Raw genomic sequence first — 21,485 nt, forward strand, 5'->3', positions numbered from 1 at the left:
TCTCAGTGGTCTTGTTAATCACACTGATCATGGACTAAACTGTTTGTAATAGCACAAACAGTTCTCCAACCAGCTTTAGTAATCTGAATAAAAGATAATTCTAGGAACCACTGGAGACAGTCAGGTGCAGATCTGAACTACTTTTGAGGAATCTTTGAAATGTTCCAGAGACAGGACAGAAAAGCAAGCAGCAGAGATTTCGTTCCTCGCTGTCACTTGCTCAATGGTGTCATGTCCCTTTTTATTTTCATTAACCTTTCTCTACGATTAAGGAGGGCTAGATGGTTTGTAAGTCTCTTAGAATCATAAAATCACAGAATAGTTTGAGTCAGAAGGGACCTTCCAAGGTCATCTAGTCCAACCCCACTGCAATGAGCAAGGACATCTTCAATGAGATCAGGTTGCTCAGAGCCCCATCCAGCCTGACCTTGAATGTCTCCAGGGATGGGGCATCCACAGCCTCTGTGGGTAACCTCAGCCAGTGTTTCAGCACCTTCACTGTTAAAAACTTCTTCCTTATGTCTAGTCTCTATCTCCCCTTCTTTATTTTAGTCTCTTATTTGAAGATAACTGAGAGTCCACTGTTCCTTGCAGTTACAAAGTGTAACTAAATGATGCAAAACCAGCCACTAATAGCGGAGGTGAAGCTAAGGAGGCCAGCCCTGCCAACCTTTACTGGTGGGGATTTCCTCTGCTGCAGAGGGCCATGGTGCAGGTGCATCAGACTCCCCCTGGGCTGTGGTGCTGGGCTGGCTGCTGGCACAGCCACTGTCACCTGCCCATGGCACAAAGCCAGTAACTCAGGAAGAATTAGATGGCCCACAGAAAAATTCAGGTGGTAGCAGCACCCTTGTCCTCAGAGAAGAACCATCTCTCGTCAAAGTTAATGTTGCTTATAGTGGCATTGCCTCATGCTCAACCCCATGTGAGTACTCTACTCTCAAAGAGGGTAGCAGAGCGCCATATCACAGCTCTGTGATCCACATGGACCAGCCTGCAGATCACTGGAGTGATCTTCAGATGCTCTTCAGATGTTGTAACAAAACTTGTAAAAGTCAGTGGGTACAAATGCATCAATGTAGAGCAGGGGTGTCAAACTCATTTTCACCAGGTGCCACATCAGACTCGTGGTTGCCTTCAAAGGGCCAAATGTAATTTTAGGACTGTATAACTGTAGGAATAGTCACATTTATACATTTCTAAAATTACATTCAGGTCTTTGAAGGCAACCGTGAGGCTGATGTGGCCCCGGTGAAAATGACTTTGACACCTGTGGGTAGATGTTAGCAATAAGGAGGGTTTGGCATTCCTTTTGCTGAGGTGTGAATGAGCACATGAAGCGTAAGGCAGAACAAGGGCATACCTGTAGAAATTCTGAAAGGCTGGTCTCTGAGGGACTCAGCTAATTATTGGCTGCTAGCTGGACTTTGCAATGCTTGCACACCCCTCTGATCCTAGCAGTTCAGCCAATTTTCCACTCACCTGACCAGCCAGTTATCCACCCCATACCCTACCAGTCCTACCATTGAGTGACCAGTCTCTACTGTGATGTGAGAAAGCCTACAGTTCTCTTGGTATGATATAAAAGGGGCCTTGATACCATAGTGCCTGCTCCCAGGTAGTGGCAATTAAAATAATTTCTGGCTTTGTCAGGGGATCTGCATCACACTGGTGGAGCTATTATAAAAAAAGGCTGGTGCAGCAAGCACAAGACAATATTGAAAGAAAAAAAGGATATCTTGGGTACTGTGAACCTGACAGGCCAGTTTCTAGATATCACTAGGTTCACAGGATGTGTACAACCTGCCCCTTTCCCTGGAAATTAGCTGTTCCAACAAGCCAAGGTCAGTACAGTTCTTTCTACCCACAAATACACACATAGGCACACACACATGAAAGCACACAAATCTGTAGTGTCAACAGTTAAAGGAAGAAATGCCATAGATTCTTTTGGTGCCCTAGGTCACAGTAGCAGCTTGATGTCTGCCCTAAGACAGCCTCAATAGCAGCTTTGCAACTGAGTCACATGTCACCATCAATGGCTGAGCCTTCCTTCATATCAGATGGAAGCAGTTCCATCATGTCTAGTAACAGCACGGCAAGCTTTCTGGCTCTTTTTCACAGCTTGAAGTTGAGGTTTTTGGTTACATTAGCCACTGAAGAGGTTATTTGTGTCACACCGTGATGCTTGTTGGCTGTGTGTGCTGTACTACTGCTTATGTGCAATGACGCTCTTTGGTCAGTTCCAGGAATACCTTACACAGGACCGTATAAGCACCTTCTTTGAGACCACATCAGGAATATTGTGTCCGGTTCTGGGCCCCTCAGTTCAAAAAGGACAGGGAACTGCTGGAGAGGGTCCAACACAGAGCAACAAGTGGAGCATCTCCCTTATGAGGAAAGGCTGAGGGAGTTGGGTCTCTTCAGCTTGGAGAAGAGGAGACCGAGGGGTGACCTTATTCATGTTTACCAATATATAAAGGGTGAGTGTCATGAGGATGGAGCCAGGTGCTTCTCGGTGACAACCAATGGTAAAACAAGGGGTAATGAGTGCAAACTGGAACATAGGAGGTTCCACTTAAGTATGAGAAGAAACTTCTTCACGATGAGGGTGCCAGAGCACCAGAACAGGCTGACCAGGGAGGTTGTGGAGTCTCCTTCTCGGGAGGCATTCAAAACCCCCCTGGACATGTTCCTGTGTAACCTCATCTAGGTGTTCTTTCTCCAGCAGGGGGATTGGACTAGATGAACTTTTGAGGGCCCTTCCAAACCAGAACATTCTGTGATCCTGTTATTCTGTGATTCTGCGTCCCTGATCTTTCATCCATTTTAGGCAATGAACAGATTATTTTAGGCAATGAACAGATTTTAATAAACATAATAAACAGCATTCATTGTAATGAACCTGAATTTCTTAGGAAATATGTATTCTCTAGAAGGAGGAAACAGGTGGGAGAGCATCTATGATAGGCTAGGGGGAGCTGAGATGGTCATCTCATTTTTTGTGGCTACGCAGAATTTGGTCTGACATGCCTAGCAATCTCTGCTAGGCATGAGATCTGTCTGCTGACAGCAGAAACACAGAAAATCTGCCTGTGCCAGGAAGTCATGAACAAACGAGGAACAAGAGAGCTGGAGGGCAAGGGGTGCTCCTTAGCAGTTCACATACCTTGGCTGCTTAATTTAAACCTGGCCAGCATTCCAAAATGCGTGTGTTCCCTGGGCAACGCCTGCATGTCCTCACCTCCTAGGGCCCATTCCCCACACCAACCAACTACGTTAATGCCCCCCTACCCGCTGGTGCTCTGATGTGGGGCTGTGGCAAACCATGGGCTTTCTCAAATGATGGTCAGAGACCTCATATTTTGCAGTCTGATTCTCCACGGCTTCTCTGTGCTCGCAGTGAGTGAAGGTCAGATGCACCCTTCCTGCTGCCCCATTACTTTCCCATTATAGAAGGGGTGCAACCGAGGTTCTCCAGAATGCCTGTGTCCCTTCCTCAGTCATGGTTTCTGGAGGTGTTCTCCACATATGGAAGGGCTGTCTTGTTGTGTGCCATATCTCAGCCTTTTGGGGTGGAACATTCAAGGTGTAGAAATGTTGTGCAACTCAGCATTGGGATACAGCGACAGGCCAAGAGGGTGTGGGGCTGTGGAGTAGTTTTGTCAGACTGTGGGCAAGCTGGCTGACACTTTTTCACCACTAGTCGTGTCCATATGGCCAAAGGAGGAAGTGGGAGGATTTCAACCTGAATCATTCCCAAGTCTTAGCTTTCCTGCAGGAGCTGGACTGTGTGCCATGTAGCTGCCCTGAGTGCAAACTAACATACAAGTAATTACTTGGTGATTTGGGATCAAGTTTGAATACAGCAGTATACAGCTTCTGCTGCTTCTACTCTTTCAGATTTTGAAACGTCCTCATCTAAGCACTGCTGACCTGCTTTGCTTGGGTGCTCAGTACTCGTGCAGGTCTCAGGCACTGCTCCTGGGGCTGGCTAGCTCAGCGAGAGCTGAAAATCAGGCCCCAGCCTCTTGCCACTCTTCTGTGACAAGAAATAAGGCACTTGTAAGTTGTATCTGGGAAACACATTATATTACAAATCTCTCTGAAACGTTCACCATCATATTTGCGAGCAGTCCCTTGCTGGCTATCAAAAAAACATCCACCAGGGAAAGCACATCTTAAAATACTATTGGAAATAACCTTACACTTTACAGAGTGCAAATGTAAAAGAAATAGAAAGAGAAAGCCACTCATGTGGGGAAAATGCATTTCAGAGAAAATCGAATACAGTAAAACTGAGGAACTTGCAAATTTTCAAGGAAATCTCTCTGTGTATTACCTAACTATTTTGCCTCCTAAGTTTGTTCTCATCTCTAACATAAGAGTTGAATGACTAGCATCATTCTTTACACCAGCACATTAAAATAAAATGTAACTTACTGGAAGAGCAGTTATTTCTCTTTAAATACCTTTGTGGTAACAATATACAGTTAATACTGATTTTATTTCCTTGCCTATCTGTTTAGCTACATGGCTATTTAAAGACAGTGATGAAGTATCAGAAGGAGCTCGATTAGTAGTGTAGCTGATAGCTTTGCACCACTCAATTAATGCTATGAACATGCCTACAGGACATCTACCTGTCTTCTCAGTTCTGCTTTATTTTTAGATGAAATGTATTAGCAATCTTTGCTCATCCTAACTTTGTTAAGCAAAATATGCTCTGTAACCTAGAAAAGGCCTCCATCTAGGGCTTTGGAAGGGTCGCTTTTCCATTCTGCCTTCAGAGTGAAGGAAAAGCCATCGTTAGTGGAAGTGGTTGTGTGACCCATGACTGTGTCAGCTGGGGTTTCCCTTCATTAGAGAAAGAAATGGGAAAGCGGGCTGGTTTGGACTGAATTTGTAGACATATGCAGAATTTAGCTATGGGATCAAAAATACTGTATGTTGTGAAAAGCATGAAGACTGTGGCTTTATAGGCCAGGCCCTACAGGTGGTTAGTGAGGCCTATGAAATTAAAGACAATGTCCGAGTGTCTAGTAGAACAGGACCCATGTATGAGAGAAGCTATAAACACTCTGACTTATGCTTTTAATATAGCAGTGAATATGTGTTTAATACAACAGTGGTCTGCCCTGTGAGGCAAACCAAACACTTATAATTCTTGCATAAACTCAGTCTCCGCAGCACAATAATTTCAGATTTTACTCTGGAAAAAGACCTAAATCTTGCACAACTGGCAGAGAATTTAGATGTTATTTGGCAAAAATAAACAAATCTGTGTGTGATGTGATTCAACAATTTAAGATCCTAGATAACAAGATTAGCTACATACTGTATAGTGCTTCACAGTTTCAAAACTGAGTACAGGGCATCATTTAATTAAAACCTATTCAACTGAAAATCCTATTTATCTGAAACAAATGTTTGTCCTATCTATAATATCAACAAACTATTCACATGAGCAACTAGCAATAAACAACAGAAAGATGCACAATGAATGTCAATTAACACAATTTGCTTTCAAATAAACTTGCAGTTTATGTATACAGCTTTAGTACTGTCCTGTGTATCCATTATAAAGGTCAATTAACCTCAATTGCAACTAGTCAGCGTGTTCTAAAACAAAATCAGCATAAGATACCTTTTGTTTTTTTTTTTAAGTCAGCATCTCAGCAATTCAGTTGCCTGGCACTGAAGAACTTGTAAACTGCAAAAAGTCTTTGCTAAAAGTTTTAAGCTAGGAAATGCCAAAACAAAAAAGAGAGAGAATGAGACTGGCTGAAATTGGTGAGGTGTCACAGTGTGGCTGCATAAAGCTTTAAAAAATATTCATTATTCAGCATATAATCATATGGATTCAGAACAGCAAAGAGCTTTAATAAGTGTGTGCAAGGCTGAAAATCTTCCTAAGTAAAGCTTTTGATGCATACACTAATCCAAGACTACACTAACAAATCTCTTGAAATGGAAATCTTTGCTGCAAATGGCCTGTGTGCTTTAAGCACTATCAAAGATTTTCTTTTTCCCCCCTCTCCCCTTTGGCTGCAGAATGTCAGCATTTATGGTAAAAGTCAATCAGGTGCTCACTTGTTCTGCTTTATCAGGAAGAAATTGTACCACATGGGCACTGGGAGCTCTCATCTGGAATTGCACAAGCATCACTAACTCGAAGGACTATCAATGTTGTAGAAAGCCAAAGCAAGTGGTTAGAAGTCTGACATACTGGTCTGTGAAGGAGGAATATGCACAACACTTTAAATGGGAATATTTATAATCACACTCAGGAATATAAAGGTGAATCAATGGACTTAGAAAAAGGTTTGTTTTCTCAGACTTTGCTTAACCTATCAGTGTTTGAGAGATGGTTTAACTCACTTCTTAAAAAATAACACAAAAGGCAGTGGCTGACATAATGAACCTCAGTTCTGGCCCTACCAGATGTTTCTACAGTCTTTTTGAAGCTGATGGTAGTTACAAAATTACTACAGTGGTGTCTTCTCTCTTTAGAAAAGAAAACATACGAGACTATAGAAAGACCTAGGGGGAAAAAAAGATTGCTTTCTCAGAGTGTACTAACAAAACCTCATTCACAGAAGGTTAACAGGGGCTCTGTGCTTTCTGTGTCTTTTACGAACTTTGTCTTTGCTGTAGGCAGACAGCGTTGAGTGTAATTTTCCCAATGCTACTGAAGCTCATGTACTATAAAAAAATATGCTAAAACTTGAGAACATAATTATACTAGACATAAAAAGGTAGGAAAATGCTTCATTTTCTGGGTAAAATTCACCTGTGTCCCTAAGGCCTATGAAACCCTTGCTTCCTATTGTAGCCTAAGAACTGCAGAGTCTCCTAACAACATTAGCGTATCCTGACTCACCGCTCCTTCCTACTTCAGTGCTTAAGTGTTCCTAAAGGTGATCTTCACTTACCACTTCATTGCTATAGCAAACATCAAACTTCATTACAATGTTTAACTTACTAGGATTACATCAGTAAGAAGAGCAACTGTTCTTCATAAAAGAGTCACATCCCTGGCTGATGGGTATGTGCTTTCAAAATTCAGCTACAAACATGAACACAGTTCATGACTACTGAAGAAGCAAAAAAAATCATTTTAATTTGTTCACATTGCTAGAAGAAGCCCTCCTAAAAACAAGCCAGTGTCTGAACCTTAGCATTATGGTTTCAGCATGAGACAGAGTTAAAACAGATGGTTGGCTTGGCTAGCTAATGATGAATGATTGATCTGTACGGACCAGGCTTGAAATCTTCTGCTAATCTCTAAATTTCATGTAAAAAGAGAAAATGTGCAGTTATTGATCCAGGATATGCTGAGATCCTGCAGTTTCTTTAACTGAAAAAAAAATAAAATATATTTACTATGATTTATCACCAGTTGAAAAACTTTGCAACGAAACAGTTCTGTACCCCCATACAAACTACTTGCTAGAGGAAAACATGCCTCGTAAATCATACGGTTTGATCTGCAAACATTAAAAGAAATAGACAATCTGAGTCAGCCAGCTTGGAGTAAGGTAATACCTCCTAAAAGGCATCCTGAACATCATCAGGGTCTTGTGAAACAACATTTTGATTAGCTAAGTGAAAATGAATCACAAGTGTTGGCATACAGCTATGCTATCATTTTATTCAAAGAATGATCAATCGGTAGCAGAGTGATGAAACATTAAACAGAAAGATCAATTCAAGACATTATATTCTTACAAGACTCCTAGATCCTCTACTCAAGACCTGATAGTTTCCACAAGACTTATCAGACATGGATGATAATTACAACGATATGGTAATTGGGGGCATTAAATCAAGCATGTGAGCTAGATCTGCTGTCACAGCAAGAACTTCTTCATTGAGAACTGGCAGAGAAGCATTTTCCCCCTCGACTGGCACAGCAGGATCCTCATCCAGCCACTGGCACAGTAACAGGTTCCACTTTAAATCTATCCTATCTACAGCCTGTTGAAGTAATTCAGTTAATTGTGTGTATCAGTCTTTGGTGAAATCTTTCACACTGCTAGTTCTGTCCTTGGATGAGTATGGCAACAATCAGCAGTGAAACACTCCTGCCTGCTAGATCTGGAATCACTGCTATGGAGCCAAGAGGCATTTAATCACCAAAGAACTGAGAAGTCCACAAGATCATCTAAGCTTTTAAATGCTATAAATTGCTCAAGAAAGTATGTGCCATAAGCATAAATGTTCACCATGGCACAAAGTACTATATAGGGGGAAAGGCTAGCCAAAGTATGAGTTGACTATTTAAAGAATTTGATAATAATGTTGGCTTATTACATTTCTTTTTTTACTGTTAGAGAGAAAAGAAAGAGAAAGGAAAGAGGGAGGAAGGGAGGGAGAAAAGAAAGAAAAAGAAAGAAAAAGAAAGAAAAAGAAAGAAAAAGAAAGAAAAGGAAAGAAAAGGAAAGAAAAGGAAAGAAAAGGAAAGAAAAAGGAAGAAAAAGAAAAAAAGAAAAAAGAAAAAAGAAAAAAGGGAGAGGAGCGGAGAGGAGTGGAGAAGGGAAGGGAAGGGAAGGGAAGGGAAGGGAAGGGAGGGAAGGGAAGGAAGGGAAGGGAAGGGAAGGGAAGGGAAGGGAAGGGAAGGGAAGGGAAGGGAAGGGAAGGGAAGGGAAGGGAAGGGAAGGGAAGGGAAGGGAAGGGAAGGGAAGGGAAGGGAAGGAAAGGAAAGGAAAGGAAAGGAAAGGAAAAGAAAGGAAAGGAAAGGAAAGGAAAGGAAAGGAAAGGAAAGGAAAGGAAAGGAAAGGAAAGGAAAGGAAAGGAAAGGAAAGGAAAGGAAAGGAAAGGAAAGGAAAGGAAAGGAAAGGAAAGGAAAGGAAAGGAAAGGAAAGGAAAGGAAAGGAAAGGAAAGGAAAGGAAAGAAGAGAAAAGAAGAGAAGAGAAAAGAAAAGAAGAGAAAAGAAAAGAAGAGAAAAGAAAAGAAGAGAAAAGAAAAGAAAAGAAAAGAAAAGAAAAGAAAAGAAAAGAAAAGAAAAGAAAAGAAAAGAAAAGAAAAGAAAAGAAAAGAAAAGAAAAGAAAAGAAAAGAAAAGAAGAAAAAGAAAAGAAAAGAAAAGAAAAGAAAAGAAAAGAAAAGAAAAGAAAAGAAAAGAAAAGAAAAGAAAAGAAAAGAAAAGAAAAGAAAAGAAAAGAAAAGAAAAGAAAAGAAAAGAAAAGAAAAGAAAAGAAAAGAAAAGAAAAGAAAAGAAAAGAAAAGAAAAAGAAAAAGGAAAAGAAAGGAAAAGAAGAGAGACAAAGAGGGAAAGTGGAAAGAAAGAAAGAAAGAAAGAAAGAGAGGAAGAGAGAGAGAAAGAAAGGAAGGAGGAAAGAAAGAAAGAAAGAAAGAAAGAAAGAAAGAAAGAAAGAAAGAAAGAAAGAAAGAGAGAAAGAAAGAAAGAAAGAAAGAAAGAAAGAGAGAAAGAAAGAAAGAAAGAAAGAAAGAAAGAAAGAAAGAAAGAAAGAAAGAAAGAAAGAAAGAAAGAAAGAGAAAGAAAGAAAGAAAGAAAGAAAGAAAGAAAGAAAGAAAGAAAGAAAGAAAGAAAGAAAGAAAGAAAGAAAGAAAGAAAGAAAGAAAGAAAGAAAGAAAGAAAGAAAGAAAGAAAGAAAGAAAGAAAGAAAGAAAGAAAGAAAGAAAGAAAGAAAGAAAGAAAGAAAGAAAGGGATGGAGTGAGGGAGGAAGGGAGGGAAAGAATTGTAAGGAAAACAAAACTAAACATTCACACAGACAGCTGAGACACTCTTCTTCTACAGACTGTGCCAATACTGACTTCCACATAAAGTCCTATTTTTTTATAGAAAAGGCTAACCTTCCACAATTTACTTACTCACGAAATATAAGGTGAACAGAGACACTGATGCAAACGATCCAGTATATTAAAAAATGCATTGAGCCAGGAAACATTCAAAGTTCTGTTATAAATTATCTTTTAAAGTCTGTGATAGTAGACATAGTGGCTGTGCCAAGCCCTATTAACTGGAATAACTGGATTTAGAAGGAATCTGCTTTGGGGGTTGGTCTCTAAAAGATAGAAGGGCTTTCTGTCCCACTCATCCTTTAAAGATTATTTAAAAAAAAAAAAAAAAGTTTATAGATAGTCTATCATGTTGTTAGGAGCTCAGTAGCAAAGTAGATATGGACAACTGGAATTACATATTTCAAAGAAGCAAGATATAATAACAACTGTTTGATCCCTTCCTATTCTACCCTGTAAAGGTTATTGCTATCATTTTTAACAGTGGGGGATAAAGAGGCTAAGTTGGCTTGGTTAGCTTTTGGTATGAACTGAAAATATTAGGCTGTGGTATTCTCCTTCCCCTATTGCCCTCAGACAGCAATCAGAGAAGTAACCAAAGACAAGCACGGAAGAACTGAGTTTATAGGCTGCTGATCTGAATAATAAAATTTTTCTGCTTCTCTCTCCGTCCTAGGACACCAGACAGATGTGTTCACACCCCCTCCTTTATTTTTAACTATTATTCCACTGAGTCAGAGAATCTGTGGTAATGCTGGGAGTTTGAAAGAGCAGGAGCCTATGAAGAAATTCCCCAAACTTCCAACTTGCTGGGGAGCTGAAAGGCTTGTGGGTGAAAGGTTCTAACTTAAAGCTTGATGGCATGAAACAGCCCATGTGGGGCAGTAATACTGTGCCACGTCTTTGTGCAGACAATTTTATCCTGCTGTAATACAGTAATTCTTTCCTCTTCATGAAGAAACTGGGGTTATAGGGGAAGGTTTTGTACAGATCAGTTCCACTTAAGCCCAAAACAATCAAAATGTTAATGCACATATTTTTTGGATGAGGCAAATCTTCACAAAGAGAAAATTGCTAAACTCCAGAATCAGAGAGCTTAGAAATGGGATGAGTCCCCCTCCCTGTAGAACTATCTCTTAGTAGTTAGGTTTACAACTTACCAACATTTGCTGAGATGAGTGGAAAGGTTTTGATACAGAGTGGAATGGTCTTTAAAATGAATTGAACTTTTCCTTTAAATATGAGTAATGTGCCTGCTGGTGAAAAGTGAAAGCGATTAAATCAGCAAGGTGAAAAAATTTGTCCTTGGGTACAAGATCTGATATAGAGATATTTTCTGGGCAGGCTGTGCTGAAAAGCCTCTAATGCTTTGGAGGGACCATTCTTGTCCCGCTTACCTGATGTGACTGAGGTAGAACAGGGTTAGCATTGGGATAGCAAGAGAAATTCCCTGGGAAAAGGATTTCCTCTGGTGGGTGTGCTGACCCTGGCTAATAAGAAATGGCAAAGAGATGCTTGATTTGAGGTTTGAGGACACCTTGTTCCAGTGACCCCACCTTCAGTCAGATTACATGAACCCAGCGTCCCATACCTTTCTCTGCAAAGCCAAAAGAGACAGCAGACTATGCAATCAGCTGGCTTTGGGTTTCACAGTTCTTTGCTCAATATGTGAAGCTTTCGTGAGGGCCATGCAAGTTCATCAGTCAAGCATGGAACAACCTAGACACCATGTCCTCACATGCTCAGATGCTCTTTACAAGCCACAGTATTTTAACACTGTGTGAAGTAATATGCCTTGCCAAAGCTGGTTTCTCCTGCTCCTGCCAGAAGGTAAATTAGCAGTAGCGATTTTTACAACTACACTTTCTCAGTCGTTTTAAAGTCAGTTGCTAACTTATGTGGTCACTTTTAGCAAGAAAAGTGCTTGTGCAGTACCTGCCATATGTGCTCTATCTGTCATTTAATCACTCTTCTTAATTTAACTGAGAAAGATAACTCCTCTTGCATCTAGTCTCTTCAGGAGGTGACTTACTTCCTGTGTAATTTCATTTTGTGCAGCATGAAAAACAACTATGCTGTTCATCTCTTCCTGTCTCCTCATTTTCAGCTCTAAGGTATAGTGTTCGGTACTGTTGCACATTATGCCAGAGGTCTATTAAGCAGCATACTGGTGCAGCGATCTAGAAAAATGTAGCAGTCAATGATGCTGACTGCATTCAGCACGAGCCTCGTAAATTGTGGGCATGTTCTCTGCATCGCTTAAAAGGTACCGAGGTAAAAGAGAGAAGCTGTGCGACCTGCATGCATGATTGATTGCCAGCATTGAAATACTCCCTCAGAGCATGCTGCTGCTCCTTTGCCACCTTTGCTCCAAGGGGCATGTCATCAGGGGAGGCAACAACGAGGAGAAAGAAGGGCACAGGGCATACGCCCAGATAATAGCACTGCCCATCCATATTCATTGTGACTAAAGCCTTGGAGATGTCGCTAGATGCTATGTGTCAGAACAGCTCCCTGGCTGCCCCAACCTGGCTGTGGGCTGGCAGCCAGCCGGGGAGTTAAGAAGCCATAACCAGTTCCTCACTCCGCTTCAACAAACGTGGACTCAGCAAAGCTGAAGCTCTGGCCCAGCGCCTTTGCTGAACACAGAGCCTGAGATGTGGGTGTATTTTTACCACTTGCATTCTCCCTTAAAGTCTGAGACTGCAACATCTATGCAGAATTCATTCCCTGAGTTTTTAATTCTTCACAGGCCAAATCGTGTGTCAGCAGGTATTGTCTTGCTCACTGAAAGAAGTAATCATCTTCAGCAGCCCTTCCAGTCAGAAGGTCTCCAGGGCTGACTCCAAGCTCTGCAAAGTCAAAGGGGATATTTGAAAGAGACAGCTCTGGACTCAGCTTCAAAGCCTGTCAGACATTTTGAATATGTCACGTAGCACTCCTTGAACAGTATTGCTGTCCCTGTACTATGGGAGTAAATTGTAATGTAAAGAGACACAAATTTTGCTACAGGTTCCTACACAAAACAGTGGCAGCTGCTATTATGAGCATGACTCTGTGTTTCCCTACATTCTCCCTGGATCATGTACCTCCAAGGGTATCACCACTTCAGCTCTCACTGGTATGAGCTGGGGGAGAATTTGGAAATAACCTCAGCTACCATCAGCAAGGAAGCTTTGAAATGCTGCTGCCTGTCAGGGGCAGCAATACACCAGCTGTGAGGCCACGCTGTGCGAGCAGTTCCCATGCTGCTGGGCAGCCCTTGCCAAGTGGCCTCACCCCTCAAACCTTCTGCACCAAGCGCCCAAACAAGTTATCAAGAATTATGCTCAAGAAAACCATTTGTGGTATGGACACAAAAACAAAATAAAAACCCTTGCCTTGATAACCATTTCTGAATAAAGATAAATACATCCTCCTCTCATTGGGTGTGACTTAAAAAAATCATGCATGCTTCCTTCTCTTGAGGCTGCTACTTCTGTCACCAGTGTGCTGGTGACAGTCATCCCCTTTCCCCAGTCCTGTCAGGGAATCATAGAATTGTTTTGGTTGGAAAAGACATTTAAGATCATAAAGTCCAAGCGCAAACCTAACACTGCCAACTCCACCTGTAAACCATGTCCCTAAGCACCTCATCTAAATGCCTTCTAAACACCTCCAGGGATGGTGACTCCACCACTTCCCTGGGCAGCCTGTTCCAATGCCCAACAACCCTTTCCATGAATAATTTTTTCCTACTATCTCATCTAAACCTCCCCTGGTGCAACTTGAAGCCATTTCCTCTCATCCTATTGCTTGTTACTTGGGAGAAGAGACCAACACCCACCTCGCTACAACCTTCTTTGTCTAGAGCCACAGCAGACTGGGGAAATCCAATGGCCAAGCCACAAGGCTCAACTCCTAGGAGGCCAAAAGGGCAATGGTGGATCCTCACTGAAAATGGTAGGGTGCATCTCCTCTGAAGGTGGGACCTTGGCAGCACTGATGCCACAGCGCCACGTGAGGTGGACTTGCAGCAGCCAACCTGGGCTCGACATTTGGTTTTACCTGAGAAGTAACACTGAACTAGGTGGTGGTGTGAGGAGACAGTGGTGAAATTCCCACCCTTGTGCCTGCGTGGGGACAACCAACATGAAACTACCTCGCCAAGCAAAACCTCCTGGGGACTGGCGGCTCTCGCAGCCTCGGTCATGGCAGCGTTTCAGGGGAGGGCTGGTCCCCATTAATGGCACACAGGGCAATTGTCCCCATGGCAGGAGCTGCCATGAGCAGCAGGCAGGACAAGTGTGAGGGGAAGGCGTGGGAGGTGACAGCCCCCCAGTGGGTGTGGGTAAGGGGAGCACAAGGCCATAGTGTGATGGCTTGTGGTGAGGAGCACTGGTGGGGTGGGATGAGGGACCTCAGAGCTTCATGGACCTCCCTAAGACACGACAGCTTGGCTGCTGGGTGCTCCTCTATATTGTAAGGAAACAGGGAGGGGAGTGTCTCTCCTTTGGAAAGGGGCATAGTTAACACATCAGTACTTAATTTATTTGGTTTTGCCCTACACAAATTGCATTAGAAAGCTCCTGCTTTCTGTGGTGTTATAAAGGATAACAAATGGACAGAGAGACCAGAGGACCAAGCTCTGGCAGATGAGGCGAGAGCCACGCTGCGAAATACCTCATGTTAAACAAGCAAGACAATTATTTTGCTCTACTTAGCATGGGCTAGGCCTCGTTTGGAGAATGGCATTCATTTTGGGGCACCGCATTTTAAAGCAGACAAAAATTGGAGCGAGCTCAGATGAGAGCAACAAAAATGATTAAAGAGTTAGTAAATAAGACCTCTGAGAAAAGGTTATGAGAGCAGGGCCTGCTCGGTCTGGAGGAAAGAGGACTGAGGGGAAGCATTACTGTCCACAAATATGCAAAGGGCTGTTATAGAGAGGACGTAGGCCAATTATTCTCATTAGAGAACAAGGACAGAACAAGAGGTAATGGGTTTAAGATGCAGCAGGGGGGAATTTAGATATAATATCAGGCAAACGTTATAACTATTGGAAAAGTTAGGCAACTGAACAAGTTTACAGAGAAGATTGCAGAATCGCCCTCACCAGAGGAAAAATGGCTGAGATTAGAGACTCATCTGTCAGGGCTGGGCTAAGACTGATGACAATCAGAATCCCAGTGCATGGGGATTTCCTGATCCCCTCAGGGGCAGACAAGATGGGCTCTTAGTAAACAGAAATCTATCCGTTCAGGGGAAAATGAGTAGTTTGTGTATACGCACATGCATGTGCATGTATATAAATACTGCTGAAATTAACACTATACAACAAAAGAAATGTTATCAGTAGTCACAGCCCTTGTTGTTCTCCTATGTTTTGTCCCAAAATGCCACGTTTCCACATCAGTCTTTCTCCAGCACTCTGGATGGAGCTTGATTTCCAACAAAAAGAACATACAATGGTGCAAGTTACTGTGCTACTGCCATGGATGCTATTGCGACAGCATTTTCACCCCTATGCCCAGTTCAGATAAAACTGCACAACTAAACCCAGGTTCTTCCTACTCAATGGTTACCTTAAATGCAAGCCAGAAATCATCAAACATGCAAGCGGGAAACCACAGATGCTAATGGAAGTACTGAGTCACTCCTACTACCTGCAGTTTTTGAACCCTGTAGAGCCTGATAAATGCCACTTCCTTGCTATGAAAATAGAGTGCAGAGACATGGCAGTATCTGAAGATCAAATATTCCTTTAGATTTAGATTATCACTACCACTTCTGTGAAGTCCTAAATGCTTTCAAAATCAGCCTAAGCAACCACTGTGCTTTTAGAAGTTTAATAGCTACCAACACATTTGGTGAAATTTTTCTAAAACTTGAATTTCACCTTTTGCCAGTAGAAGAACCAACCCTAACCAAAAAAGCTCATACATTTGGTTCAGCTGAATCTTCAAAGGCTATTCTGTTAATTTTTTAAATTTTGGGCTAAATAATACAATTAATTGCAGGCAGGCATTTCATGTGCCATTTAGCCTCAAACTGGGTTTGGTGCTGAAGCTATAAATTCATTAGAAGCAGAAAAAAAAATGGCGTGGAGCTATCATAAACAAAGCATTAGTCCAACTGTGAAACACTGAAAAGGGTGACAATGTAGTCAAGCGCATGCACAAACTACTTACTTGCTAAATATACTGTAGTCATCTGGAAACACTCCTCTCCTTGCTGTAGGTCAGTGCTCTGCAGAGGTTATCATCACTGACTGAGCTCTTTGTAACATTTTTTGAGGCTATCGTAGAGGCAAGCAAGAAGCATGTGTTGATAAAGACCTGATTTGAAATGTTGTCGTTATGGAAGAAGGTGTCAGCACAGCTAGCTGACTTTTATTTTTTTTTTTTAATTTTTTTCACAAGTACAAGAGGATTAAAACCTTCCTGGTCAGGAAGCAAACCCTGAGGAAAAGAAGCCAAAAGTCTGACAGGGCTATGAACCTCATAGCCATAGCAATAATTTTGCAAATGACTAATAATAAGGAGTCGATAATCCAAAGGTTGATCTCTGAAGTGAAGAGCACCAAATTACTTCAGGGAGAAAATCAATTATCTCCAATGCAGATTTGTGGCTGCACAGCCTACAATATGCAAATGCACAGAAGTTACCATAGCCACAAAAACCTGAATATCAAACCTGAAAGACAAAAAGCCAAAGATTTTTACAAGAATCACTGAAAAAATATCCTCCTTATGAATGGATGCATATCTGCTTTATTGACATAGCTACAATGTTATTCTAATATTCTTCATCACAAAGGCTGACAGCCATCTAGAGATGTCAGCATCTGTGAAAGAGACGCTGCACTGTGGTGAAAGCAAAATGGGGTGACTGGGTCTGGGAGGCAGTGCAGAAATCAAATTATCATCCAATACTGTGGGCAGATTTTTAACATATTTTCTCTTGATGAGTGGTGTGTTACTCCATAACTGGGTCACTGAAATTAATAGAACTACTTGCAAGTAAAACAGCACTCAATGTGCCTTAGAGCATCAGAGTCTGACCCACAGTACATATTCAAATGTCACCTTCTATTTTAATGTATTTCAGACTTGGGGAGTTTTAAAATTTATTATTAATTTAGAAATAGATTCCTTACTGGGATCAGGCTCTTTTTTTTTTTTTTTTTCACTAGAAGCACAAATGTCTTTAGAGATGTCTGAACATTTGGCCACTTGTTACTAAAAATCCCATTTCCATGCATGTGTAATCCCTGTTCCCTGAAGGTTTTGAAAGCCAGCAGCTTACTGCTGATGAAAAGGGGGAAGTGCAGCCTAAGGGCTGCTTGGAACTCCAGATGGATGGAAGCCTCCAAGGGGAGGCTGCGTTCCTCCAGCATCTGCTGGTGAGCCAGGAAAATGACTGTACAGGACAGACATCTTTTACATTGCATTAAGCACTGGGTTTGGGCACTTTGGTTAAAACGCACTTAACCTTTGCATTTAAGGATAATAAAATACTATTATCCCTGCTGGGGAATAACTGGCAAAAGAACTGTATTAGTTGTGCTTGGAACTAAGCATTTCCCTAATTATAAGCACCGCCTTTACAACCACATGAGGGAAACCTCTGAAAAGGCTGGCAAAGAAATGAGACAAGAAAAGTTGCTTCAGAACAGGAGGAAGATTTAGGAGGAAGGATTTTTCTCAGCCTCAGTGTATCACTGGTATTTTCTAAAAATGGGAACAGAATGGCGTCACTTCTGAGATGTCAAAAATTGCTGAAAGTACTTCGACTTAAGCCATGGAGAGAGAGAAATCTAACTGAGGGACACGGATAAGGACCTCCTAGCCTTGTTAAATGACCTGAGAGAAGGGACACACTTCTCTCAGAGTTTAAAAAAAAAAAAGAAAAAAACAGAAATAAAACAAACACAGCGAGAGATTTTTGTGTGGCACAGGTAAAATTCCCCAATTCTGGAAAATAAATTTTTAGACATAATGGAGAAGATGGAAAAAGGATTGTCTCAGTACTTATGGTTGTGAGAGATGGACTGGGGTCAATACTTGGAGGAGGAACTCTCACCTAATACCATTTCACTGTTTCTCAATCTTATTCTGTGACACCTTTCACACCTGCCGAAAACAGGCTCTTCAGGGACACTCAATGTCAGTGAATACATGGGGCTGAATAACACCTTCAGAGATAACTTCATTTAGTGTCCCAAGCTGCTGGGATATGGCACTATGCTGGAGTTATTTAATATCCTTTTACTTATTTATTTATTTATTTTTAAAAAGTAACTCCTAAAAACTTGAATATAGACCTTATTATCACCTGTAGCACTTTGCTGAAAGCATGGAGAGTTGTAAGAAGCTGCAAACTTGTTCAGTCCAAGGTCCACACAAGCACATGTACTTCCCAGGCAACATGCCATGAAAACAAAGATTGCCTCCAAGGATGACTTAGGTCAGCCCATGAAGTTCTGGTCTTTCAGATACCCTCCCTGCTGAGGTGCTGCTGCTGAGTTCATTTTCAATTCTGAGTTAAACTGACACTGCACCAGCACCATGAGCACTAAACCCCCACTGAGGGAATGCCCCTTTTTTTATTGGGTGTGAAATACAGCTGAGTAACCCTCAAAATAACATTTATGGCAAAAAAAACCCATCACCAGCCAGTCATGGCCAAGACAGCTAAACAAGAACTACTGTGTAAGTAGTGCCTCAGTTACACTCTTGACTTTTGGAGCAGCACTGAGTTATGCACACTTGCTTGCTATAGTATATGGCATGTTCTAATATTGAAAATATGTATATGGAAAAAAATACTAACAGCAAGATGCAGAGACTATTAACACATACCAAACTCCATGCTGCTGGCAATTTCCTTGCTTAGGCTCATTAGTAACAAGAATTACCATATTAGAGAAATAAATTGGTCTGCATAACAGAGCAAGTGAAAAGAGCTGTCTCAGAAGGAGATACTATGAAATACTTACGTATGTGAATTCTGCGAGGGCATTTATGGCATACATAGACCTTAGAAAAGTTTTGTCCTAACACCTGTTTTGTACAAGCTGGCCAACGCTCTACAACTTAAAACTCATTATCCTATCTATCAGCTTCTGTTCTTATTCTTATTGTCAACCCCAAAGTCCAGTCTGAGGCATCTACAATATTTAGCATTTAATAAGGCAGATCTCATCAAGAATTCAGTTCACCAATCTTGACAAGAACTTCTTTTATTTTGAGTAGCATAGGGAGCATGAATATATATATATAAAGATAACATGGGAACTGGTTGCCTTAGTAACAGGATATTTCAGACACTGTGTTTAGTATTTACTTAGCACTGGAATTGTACACTGTATTGAGAAGAAATGTGGTATTTTTATTAGTCTAACCCTGCATATATGCCCATCAACAGCAAATGCATGCTGTGTAGTTTAACTTTCCATTTCTGAGCTATCTGAAACCTTTGAGAAGAGAGCATGCAGAAATGAAACCAGGGCACCTGGTGCAATGTATTTTTGTTACAAGTATTTTGAGAAAAAGAACTGTTGTGAGAGTTTAAAGTTATTTCTTGTCTCACAATTATATCTCCAGCAGCAGAAGAGTGTAAGAGCATTTCTGTTCCACGGTTTCATACTCTGACTAAAAAAGTCACATAAAATACTTATGAAAAGCAATATTTCTACAGTGCCAATTTCCACAACTGTATTAATGTGCAATGCAAATTTAACAAGCACTGTTATATGCTGTTTTACCTGACATTGTGGGGAGGAATGAGGGAATAGATATTTAAAGGTCTCCAGTCTGGGAGAAGCAAGGCATCACTTACAGCTGAATCAATTAAAATGAAAGAGAAATTAGATAGAACAGTTCTATTTAATTTTGGGTCCAGCCAGGATACCAAAAGGTTTATAACCCTTTTTCTGCAAGCATGCCATGGGATTTTTCATCCTCCCAGCAACACATCAGAGTTGCTTTTAGATGCTAAGCAAAAATCAACCACCTTAAGCTGCCCAGTGCCTCCTGCAAGGATGCAGGGAGGGAGGCCAAGCTGTCTGGGGACAGAGTGCCACCTACCGCGGCACCGAGCCCTGTCCTCCCCTCCAGGGCTGCGCAGAGCCTGGCATCAGTTGTGTCTGAAACCATAGGTGAAACTCCCCTCAGCTTTGACAAATTTTGGCTCAAGAGCTGAAGACTGTATCAACCCCTTCCTACTTGGCTAGCGAGAGCTGAAGGGATCACAGCATGCCGCCGTGGTGCAAGAGCATGTCGCTCAGGACCTTACAGTCCCAAACACACAGGGTTGATGCTGGAGGAGACTTCACTGCGTGAACTAACCCGATGGCCTGTTTCTTGTAATAGTCTGGCCATTACATCCTTCTCCCAGCTACTGCACCAACTAGAAATCCACTCCTTGCCTACTTTCTCTCATTATAATTTCAGATAGTGTAAAACACTTCTGTATTATATCAATGTAATATCTGATATGGCCTCTGTCACAGTATTATATCATACCTTTACAGGATGATGGACTCCAGTCTCATGGTTTTTCCTCCTCTAACTACTACAATCCTCTATCCATTTTGCCATTCAGATGGAACAGAGCCTGCTCAAATAGAAAAGCAGAATGTTTTAGTCACATACAATAACGTAAATGTAATGGTAGACAGAACATTTATTTTATATTAAAAAAAATAAGAGCTGGGAAACAGATGTGGAAATGTGTAACATGGTGAGAGCAGGTTGAACCAGAGAGCTGGGCTGGCTAAAGCACTATCCAACAAGTGTAGCCTTTTTATTTCATTATGAACAGTTTTCTCCTGAGTCCTGACTTTCTCAGTTTTGTTTAGCTCTAAATATTGTTGCATAGGTGGGTTTGCAATGGACTTTCTGGTTAACTTCTGAAAACGAGACAGCAAGACCAAATTATTGGATGGCACTTTATCAGACTGCATGCTCCCCCACAAGAGGGGCAGGCACGTGATTCACCGTGTTTTGTGTGTCGGGCTCTCCCAGTGCTCCATGAGCTGGAAAAGCCAGCAGTGCCACACAGCACAGGTGCAAGCGAGGTTGCAAAGCACCCAGCTGGATGGAGATCAGCAGCAGGAGGAGCAGAGAGGTGGATCAGTTTCCCAGCAGCAGTCATTTCCCCCAAGTTGTTTAAAATGTTTGTGTTTAAAAAGAAAACTGCTTTTTTTTCTCCATTTCGTTTGCCATCTTTGGGTATAGAATAAATCTTCATGTTTCTGTCAAAAAAGGAGGAAAAAACAGATAGATAGTATACGTTGTTTAAAAATGATACAGAGATGGTGAGCTGGTTTTCCTGACAGACCCTCCATTAATAATCTCATTAAGATTATCGTAGCCTGCAAACTAAACTGCATTTTTATTAGGACGGCCTTTTACAGGAAGAGCTCTGCTACTAACTGTTTATCACACATTTGAGCTAAAATCCATCAACGTGCACTGAAAAAAATTAAAGAGTTCTTCTGAGAACTGGGGAAAAGTTTAAGCTAGTGAAGCTTTTTGACTGATGAACTTACCACGAAAAATAAATAGGCTTTGCTGGTCCTGATCAGATATTAGGGTCATGCAATTCAAAACTAAAATATATAAACCAGTCACACAGAAACAGGCTTATCCATAGCACACACAGAAATCAGAATGAAGAAACAGAACGGCAGTGTATTACTAGCCCTCTGTGACTGCAGGTAACAGTCAACTCA

General features: G+C 41.5%; 1 long non-coding RNA gene across 1 annotated transcript in view; it reads right to left on the minus strand.

Annotated features, from left to right (window-relative positions):
* LOC110365381 (uncharacterized) overlaps nucleotides 1-20,545 on the minus strand; it is a 32,189-nt gene extending 11,644 nt beyond the window's left edge. Inside the window, exon 1 of the long non-coding RNA XR_010472916.1 lies at nucleotides 15,937-20,545. This is a non-coding gene — a long non-coding RNA (uncharacterized LOC110365381). The remainder of the gene's footprint in view (nucleotides 1-15,936) is intronic.
* Between the last annotated feature and the right edge of the window lie 940 nt (nucleotides 20,546-21,485).

Source organism: Columba livia, chromosome 1 (assembly GCF_036013475.1).
Source record: "Columba livia isolate bColLiv1 breed racing homer chromosome 1, bColLiv1.pat.W.v2, whole genome shotgun sequence".
Classification (NCBI taxonomy): domain Eukaryota; kingdom Metazoa; phylum Chordata; class Aves; order Columbiformes; family Columbidae; genus Columba; species Columba livia.